We start from the raw sequence: 9,530 nt of genomic DNA, 5'->3' as shown, positions 1-9,530 counted from the left end.
TGCCCTTATGTAATAATTATGTTCTGGAATTTAGAAAGATCTTTCCATTTCCAGCTTTGATCCCTTAGTCCTTAAATTAAAGCAGCAGGGTGTCACTGAGGCACCTGGGCCTAATTGTATTCATCATTAAAACTCAGTAAACTATTCCTCCAAACATAGAGAGTCCTGGGACTATGCATGCTGTGGATGATGGGTTAATCGCAGAGTTCTGTTCCTTAGATCGGTGAGTAAAATCTTAAAGAATGGGGTCAACGCAATGACTCCTCTTCCTTTAACAGGGCAAGGAAATTCTTCAAACACCCCAGCTTGGCCCAGGACATTTTTAAGCCTTGGGCAATCCAGAAGGAAAACTCCATTAAAACTCCATCTAAACTCACAGAAAAATCTATTCTATCATCGATGGCTTCAAGCCTTAGACCTCTCTTTGTTATGAACTTGTCCAGGATACTGTGTTAATTTTCATTTAGCCATAATGCACAGGCTAAACTCAATCAGACGCCATGCATTAATTAGAAAAATCTGAATCACATGGAAATGAGCTAATGGCTGACTATATGCATCTCACTATATGCCAGCCAATAAAATGAGCATTTCAGAAGGGTCATCCAGAGGTTAAAGGAAGAAATTAAGAAACCTTCAGAATGGACTTGTCTTTATCCTATCAGGTTTCCAAAGCATACTTCTCCACAAATTGCTGTTGTTGATTTTTGTTGGGTTTTTTTTTTTTAATTCACCCCTTCGGCATGCTCCAGGAGCAGATGGAGATTGTCCGTGTCTTGACTGTGTGGTTTTTAAATAGGGGAGTAACACAACATGTGTGAGCCTCCAGTCTTTCTGCAATCCAGGGCACTGTGCAGACAGCTCAGAGGTAAACACTGAAAATCCTCAGTCTGAAGCATCGTTGCCTCACAATGGTTATTTGGGGCTTCTATCGTTATGAGGCCCAGAATGATGTGAGCAGATCTAGCCAAGATGGTTTTGAGCCCAGCTCCTCTGCACATAAGGGAAGCGATTGCCCTCCAAAGCACATCCGAATGAAGCCAAAGTCTCTCTCCAACTTTAATTTGAAAGGAGTTCAGGGAAGAGGCCTCCTGGCACTGTTCCAGCTCATTAAAGATCGAACGGGAAGGAGAGAGAGATGTTGCTCGTAGGCCCTCGGCATCGGCAAGAACTCCGCATTAAAAGAGCCTCTGCTGCATGGAGGCGGGAGCCGGTCCACGCGGAAGCGGCCGGCTCTCCAGGGGAGGTAGGCCGGGGTGCCATGGCAACACTTCTGCTGAGCAGGGAGGGGGAGGCCAAAACTCAGGCCCCATTTCCAGGCTCCACCGGCAGCTCCCTCCGGCTGTTGGCTCTGGATGCCAACTCCCACCCTGGCCCTAAGGGTAAGCAGAGCACAGCCACTTCTCTGTGGCATGTGCTGCCATGAGACCGGGCGGACCAGACAACCACCAATCGCTCAGCGGGAGGAGGGTGGGAGGGGAAGAGAGGCAGATTAAGGGAAGAGTGAAGCTATGCACCATTCAAGTTGCTCAATAGAGAACCAAGTCATAGACGCTGTTGTAGATGGTGCAGTTTGAACTGAGCAGGAGGAGTAAAGGAGAGGAACGTGAAAAAATGCTGTGTAGAAATTTCCTGCTCCTGAATAAATACTGAAGCATGCTAGATTAGCACACACACACTAGGCTTTTGTAGAGTAGCACACTCACACTGAGCACTGGGCTTCAATTTTTCTTAGTGCAGGTTTTCTCCTCTATTCTCCTATCCCACCACCCTACCCCATCTGACTCCCACTCTCAGGAGCAGGTATTGGACAAGGCGTTCGACACACAGAACATGGTCAGCAGACATTCTCTTTCTGAATCTCTGCCTCAATCCCTTCACCTGCTGTTCATAACTGTTAAATATTTCGAGATGCCTTTAGGGGTCAGGTACGATGGTGTGATATGCTGGAGGAAATGTCCCCCTTCCCCATTTAACCATGGGCATTTGAAGGCCTGTCATTGTTTTTCTGCCTTGGACACATAAAAATACCTGAAAATTTCTGGTGCTTTTATTTTTCCAAAGCATTTTCACATGAATCACTCAATCGGTGATATTCACTGAGCACTTACAGTATGCAGAGCACTGTACTAAGCTTTTGGAAGAACACAATACAATGGAGTTGGTAGGTGTGGTCCCTGCCCACGAGGATCTTATAATCTAGTGGGGGAGACAAATGTTAAAATGAAACTACAAATGTCATTTATCTAGTTTTGTTCTCATTGTGAATTTCCCTCTGAGATTTGTGGCCTCCATTGTGCCCATGAAAAAGCTGAGCTCAGAGAGGCCAAGGGACTTGTCAAGTGACATAGTTAGGACCAAAACCCACTCTTTGAAACTACCAGTCTTTTCTCCAGACCATGATGCTTCCAGCAATTTTTTTAATGTTGTTTGTTAAGCTCTTACTATTTAATAATGTTGGTATTTGTTAAGTGCTTACTATGTGCCAAGCACTGTTCTAAGCGCTGGGGTAGATACAGGGTAATCAGGTTGTCCCACTTCCCACTTGAGGCTCACAGTCTTAATCCCCATTTTATAGATGAGGGAGCTGAGGCACTGAGAAGTCAAGTGACTTGCCCAAAGTCACACAGCTGACAGGTGGCAGAGCCGGGATTAGAACCCATGACCTCTGACTCCTAAGCCCGGGCTCTTTCCACTGAGCCACATTGCTTCTCTATATGTCAAGCACTGTTAAAAGTGATGGGGTAGATACAATCAGGTTAGACACAGTCCTTATCCCACATAGAGTACATAGTCTAAGTAAGAGGGAGAATGGGTATTGAATTCCCATTTTGAAGTTGAGAAAACTGAGGCCCAGAGAAGTTGTGACTTGCCCAAGGTCACACAGCAGGCAAGTGGCAGAGCTGGCTTAAGAACCCGTATCCTTTGGCTCCCAGGCCTGTGCTCTTTCCACTAGGCCATGCCACTTACCTCATCTTCAAGCTTTTTGAGAAGTGATGAAACAGCCCTTTGCTTCTCCTACAACTCTTGTACTATTCTAAAGTGTGCAAATGTGGATTATACTTTAGCCAGCTAAGGAGAAAGGCCCCCAATTTCTCTTCCTCTAGCTTCCCGAGAGAGAGATCCTGGATAACATAATGGGCTTGATCTATGGCAATTAATAAGCTCCCTGTGGACTGGGAAAATGTCTACCCACTCTGCTGTATTGTAACAAAAATGGTAGAGATAGTGGTATTTATTAAGCACTTACTATGTATCTAGCACTATTGTCAGCTCTGGGGTAAATGTAAGGTAATTAAGTTGCCACATTCCCTGTCCCAAATGGCACTCAAAGTTTAAGTAGGAGGGAGAGCAGGTATTGAGTCCCAATTTGCAGGTGAGGAAACTGAGGCAAAGAGAAGTGACTTGCCCAAAGTCACACAAGTGGCAAAGTCAGGATAGACTCCTGGCCTTCTGAGTCCCAAGCCCATTCTCTTTCCACTTGGCCACACTGCTTCTCCAATTGTACAAGTATTTAGTTCAGTGCTCTGCACATAATAAACACTCAAATTCCATTCATGGATGGACGTAACTGTTGAAAATTGAGAAATGGGGAGAGAGAGATGGAGAAGATGCCCTAGAAGGACAGGCTGACCTTGATCTCTCTCTTCCCCAGGAGCCTATCCAAAGACAGGGGCACCTCGAAAAGGCCCAGTATGGAAATATAATCATGGAGAGGAAACCAAAACGATAATACTGTCAGATACATTTTCAAAGGAAGCCAAAATCATTGAAAAAAAATCCCATTTGTTGCAAGGAGACAATTTCTCAGGAAAAAAAGGAAAACATATATATTCAAGCTGAGAGTAGCAGCAGAATGACAATGAGTTAATTTTAAGTGCTCTGTCTGCTCACTGGAAGAAGCATGATGGCTCTCTGTCACCTGGCAGGATCTCACCTCAATTTATGTAATACCTGAACTGTTGACCGGTCTCGAGGGAGGAAGAGAAATTGGGAGATAGACCAGCAGCCTCTGCTGTCGTGTGACTGATATACAGTGAGCGCAATAGCTATGGCCTCTGAAGCGGGCTATGACGTGGTTATAGAGTCTTAGAGGGAAGCTATGCTTTCGTACCGAATCACTCCTAAATCAGCCCAGAAACAAAAACTCTAGTCTATTTTAAAGACCTTCAGAGATATGAATTCCATGATCTCCCTCTCTAATCTCTTTGATATTTAATCATCTTCCCTCAAGAAAATTCATTCATTCAGTCATATTTATTGAGCACTTACTGTGGGCAGAGCACTGTACTATGTGCTTGGGAAGAACAATTCAGCAACAAATAGAGACAATCCCTGCCCACAATGGATACTTTCCTTTGACCTATAGCTCCTTGTAGATGGGGAACATGTCTACCAAATCTGCTATACTGTACTCTTCCTAGTACTTTGTATACTGCTCTCCAGTAGCACTCATAAATGCAATTGATTAATTGACCCAATCTAACTTAGATCCCTCCTGCTGCATTTATGTCAGTTTTACTCTTTGTTCTCTAAAGATTGAAAAGACTTGGTTATCAATTTCTGCATAATACATTTGAAGTTTGTTGTTATTGTTTCTTTGCACCCTCAATCTTCTCTTCTTCAAGCTGTGTGATAAAAGTTCTTCTGGCCTGCTTGCCTCATAAGTGACTCTTTCCAACCCTTTGACTGCCTCTATAACTCCTCTCCTTTATTTCTGGCTAAATAGCAGTGGGATCAAACACTGCGTAAAGGTTCTAATGCCACCTGCAAAGAAGAACTGTGTTTTTCTGTCATCATCCAACTGTTCACATGGTTTCTCTGAGCTTCTACTTGCTGTTCTGTGGGTACCTCTGGAGTGTGAAAATGGAAAATCTGCAATTTCTACAGCTGAAAGACTTTACTAAATAGCCTGGACCGTTGCAGCGTCACTGGGATCTATCCTCTTTATGGCATTTCTTGGAAATCCCTAGCATTTCTTCACTGTGGCCCCTTTGAGACAAAATGGTGTTCTAAAATAGGCCACACAGCAGATTTTTGCCTATTTGCCCAGAGTAGATAATGACTTATGTCAGAGAATCAGTCAATAAATTATCAGTGATTTTTGATTCCTGGTTGTCTACTATGATCAAGACACTTCACTGTTTGCTTGTTGAGTGTAGAACACTGTAAAGCTTGTCTTACACTTAGACTGTGAACCCCAAGTGAGACAGGGACTGTGTCCAACCTGATTAACTTAGAACTGTGCATGACACAGAGAAGTCTTTAACAATACCATAAACTCTCAACAAATACAATTGATTGATAATTGCTACTATTAATATAGTTATTACTAGGTGCAGGGTACTATGCTGGCCACCTACTAAGTGAAGAACACTCTATTAAGTACTTGGGAGAGTACATTAGAAGTAGACGTTATGCTCTCTTGTCCTCAAGGAGCTTACATCTATGGAGGATACAGGCCGAAACAAATTATTTATAGATAACTGGAAGAGTAGGAAAATTCATAGATGCAACTGGGAATTGTAAGAATATTAAAAATGTCTAGTTGAATAAATAAGCAAATGAATAAGTCAATAAGCAGAATATCTAGATAAATATACTTAAGATACTTAAGAATGTGCATTGGGATGATACAAAGTGGGACAGTAGAAAGGATTAGAAATGAATGGGGGAATGCTTCCTGGAGGAGGTGAGATTTTAGGGGAGAAAACCATGTCATTGTCATGAATTCTTCTACCAGGGTAGCCTCCATAGAGAAAAGTCAGGTTTAAAGGAGCGATAGAAAAGTCCACTGCCTTACACAGGCCTTACTCAGGGACCTGGACACTTTCTACAACCAATGGCTTTATTCAGGAAGAACATGTTCCCAAGGAGTTCTCAGAACTCTAAGAACTCCTCACTCCTTCCCTACTGGAGAACAGACTCTCTCTTGTACCCCTCTGGGTTTCATATAAGGCCTTTTAAATGGGAACAACCTGCCTTCTGAAAGAGACCCCAAGATCCATATCGTGAATTCATCCTCAGGGGTTCACAGCTTGGAAATCATCAGCCATGTTAACCTAAATGAAGGAGCAAGTCGCTACATTTGGCAGACTGCGAGAGGCTGCTTGAAAGACACTGCTTCCTTCAGGGGTGAACTTCCAAAGTCAGCCCAGACAGGCAATACTATCGCCTCCTCCATCTTCCAGGAGAGGGGGCATGTTGGGAGAAAAAAGTCTTTCTTCCAATTTACCCTGGTTAGACCCTTGATGGACCTCCATATCCAGGTCTGGGGAATTTTATCTCGAAAGAGGTACAGGAAGGAGGGGTTCCGAATGTCCACTTGTCTGTGGATCTGTGTGGGGCTTGTTTCCCCAGAGAAACTCAGGATAGGAAGCACATCCTGTATTTCCCCTCACCTCTATTTTTCCAGTTCTGACAGCTTCATCGTGCCAAAGTATTTATTAAGTCTGTGAGCATTGCGCACAACAGCTACTTGCCCTTTCAGACCTTGCATAACTCTCGATCTCAAACAGCTGGAGCTGGTTCAACATTTCCTCTCCATTCCCCTGATAAACAACATGTTATGTCTAATAGGGAGGGCATTCTGGGAACTCAGGAAAGAGTCATGGCTCCTACAGTGACTCCCGATTGAAACAGTCATGTAAGTCAGGATACCCACCAACAAGAAATCACTTCTGACATGAAGGGCTAAAGAAGATGCTTCCACCTTGTCTGCAGCTGGTCAGGACTTCAGTGGGAGTTACTCAGGATCCCTTTAAAAGTGTCAATCAGTAGTAGGTACTTAAGCCTTGGGCGAGTACAGTAAAGAAAGTAAAAATTGATCCATCAAGATTATCTACTGAACACTTGCTATGTGCAGAGCATTGTACTAAGTGTTTGAGAAGCAGCATGGCTCAGTGGAAAGAGCACGGGCTTGGGAGTCAAAAGTCATGGGTTCTATTTCCGATTCTGTTGTTTGTCAGCTGTGTGACTTTGGACAAGTCACTTAATTCTCTGTGCCTCAGTTACCTCATCTGTAAAATGGGGATTAAGACTGTGAGCCCCACATGGGACAACCTGATCACCTTGTAGCCCCTCCAGCACTTAGAACAGTGTTTTGCACATAGTAAGTGCTTAAAAATATCAACATTATTATTATTATTACAGTACAGTTGAGTTGGTAGGCATGGTCCCTTCCCATGATCCTCTCTAGACTGTCAGCTGTAGAGGGGGAGACAAACATTAAAATCATCACATAAAGGGAAAATGGCAGATTGGAAGGAAATGTACATAAGTGATGAGGGGCTGAGGATGGGGTGAATGGCAAGTTCTTAAGGAAAGAAGAATGAAGGCTTAGTCAGGAAAGGCCTCTTGGAGGAGATATTTTAGGAGTGCTTTAAATGTGGAAAACATAGTGGTCAGTCAGATATGAAAGGAGAGGGAGTTCTATGCCAGAGGATGGACACTGGCAAGGCATCTACAGAAGGATACACGAGATGAAAATGCAGTGAGTAGGTTGGTGTTAGAGTGAAGTGTGAAGGCTGGGTTTGTAGTAGATCGGCAAGGCAAGGTAGGAAGTGGAGAGCCTATTGACAGCTGTAAAGCCATAGGTGAGGAGTTTCTGTTGGATGTGGAGTGGAGATGGGCAACTGCTGGAGATTTTTGAGATGTTGCCCATTGACTCCCCACATTAAATTGAACTCCCTCCCCTTTGGTATCCAAGCATTGGATGTTTTTTCTGAAATAATGTTTAGTCTACATTTGCGATTAGGGCAACTCTGAGTTTTAAGTGTTCATCTAAGGATGGCTGCAGTTTTGGCAGTGAGAGTTCCCCAACCAGCTCGGATGTTCCTGTCGGATTAATTTTCCTTCATTTATGCTTGGGATAGAATGGGGAAATATCATCTTGTAACTTTAAATCGTCATGATCAGTATTTATTGAGCACTTACTGTGTGGCAGAGCACTATCAAGCACTTGGGTAGCAAACAAACAGTTCCTGCCCTTGAAGAGCTCACACTCTAAATCAAATAATTCTTTGCTTATTTAGGAGGAGTTGACCAATCAATCAATCAGTCAACCAGTGGTATTTATTGAGCACCTACTGTGTGCAGGACACTTGTGAGACTACGACGGCAGTCTCTAGACTGTAAGCTAGTTCTGGGCAGGAAATGTCTGTTGTATTGTTATATTTTACATTCTGAAACACTCAGTACAGAGCTCTGTACCCAGTAAGCTCTCAATAAATGTGATTGACTGACTTACTATCCCCTGCCCTCAAGGAGCTAAAGCCTAATGGAGGAGCCAGACTGACATCAATAATTCACAACTAGTGGGAGCAGGAGAGAAACATAGATACAACTGGTAACAGGTACCAGTAGTATAATGTTTTTTTGATTCAAGGGGGTTAAATCTATGCTGCCCTGAAAAGAAAGATTCCAAGCCGAGTACAGTCCTTAGCAGGAAATGGTAAACAAAGAAGTAAACTGTTGGTTGAGTCCATTATCTTTCTTAGTAATCCTACTTTATGCTGTCATAGTTAACCCCTCCTGTCCACTGCATAGCCCCAGCAGACAGAAGAAGGCCCACTTCCTCTGCTAGAAGACCTCAGAGCCTGAGGTCCGAGCCTAATTTTGTTGCTTTCAGGATGCCGGACTCTCTTTACCTGACCAGGCAGAATCCAAAAGGAACAAAACTGTCTAGTGGCTTATGACACTGACACTCACAGCCAAGCATTGTCCATTGACAGCAAGAACCAAGAACTAACACTGACACGTGACTTTTGAATTCGCAACCAAAGTCCCTTAGTACTTCTGGGTTGCGAGCTGGTGTTCAGAATTTGGTTGGCAGATTCTTTTCACCTGATAAAAACTGCTGCCAGATTCGTATTACCATTAACTCACAGTGTCCCATAACACATTGAAGTCACTTCTTCAGAGACAAGGTTGAGAGTTAGTGTAATTGTCTAAATAATTTTTTGAAGAAAACAGAATTTAGGGCGCAGATGATCTGAATCATCATCATCCATGGTGTCTATTGAGTGTTTTTTATGTGCAGAGCACTGTACTAAGCACTTGGGAAAGTATAGTACAACAGAGTTGGTAGATATTGTTCCTTGCCCACAGTGAACTGAATAGATGTAATTGTCTTAATTTTCCATTGATGTCATGCTCACCTCATGTGGTCATGTGAGGAGAATGGAGTTATTGTTTTTTAATATATACCTATCTACATATATGTGTATTATGCACACTCATCTGTAATTCATTTATAGATGTCTGTAATTAATTTATTTATATTAGTGTCTATTTCCCCCTCTAAACTGTAAGCTTGCTGTGGGCAAGGAGTATGTCTGTTTTATTGTTAAATTGTATTCTCCCAAGCACTTAGTACAGTTTTTAGTACACTTAGTACAGTAAGCGCTCAACAAATGCGATTGAATGAATGAATATCCCAAAAGCTACTATATGATGAGCTGAAATTGGACAGTTTGAAACAAGGGGGACAGTTTAAGGGCACAGAAAAGCCTCAAATATTGCTCCATTGA

The sequence above is a fragment of the Ornithorhynchus anatinus genome, chromosome 3 (genome assembly GCF_004115215.2).
Source record: "Ornithorhynchus anatinus isolate Pmale09 chromosome 3, mOrnAna1.pri.v4, whole genome shotgun sequence".
Lineage (NCBI taxonomy): Eukaryota > Metazoa > Chordata > Mammalia > Monotremata > Ornithorhynchidae > Ornithorhynchus > Ornithorhynchus anatinus.
This window is presented reverse-complemented; position numbering follows the sequence as displayed.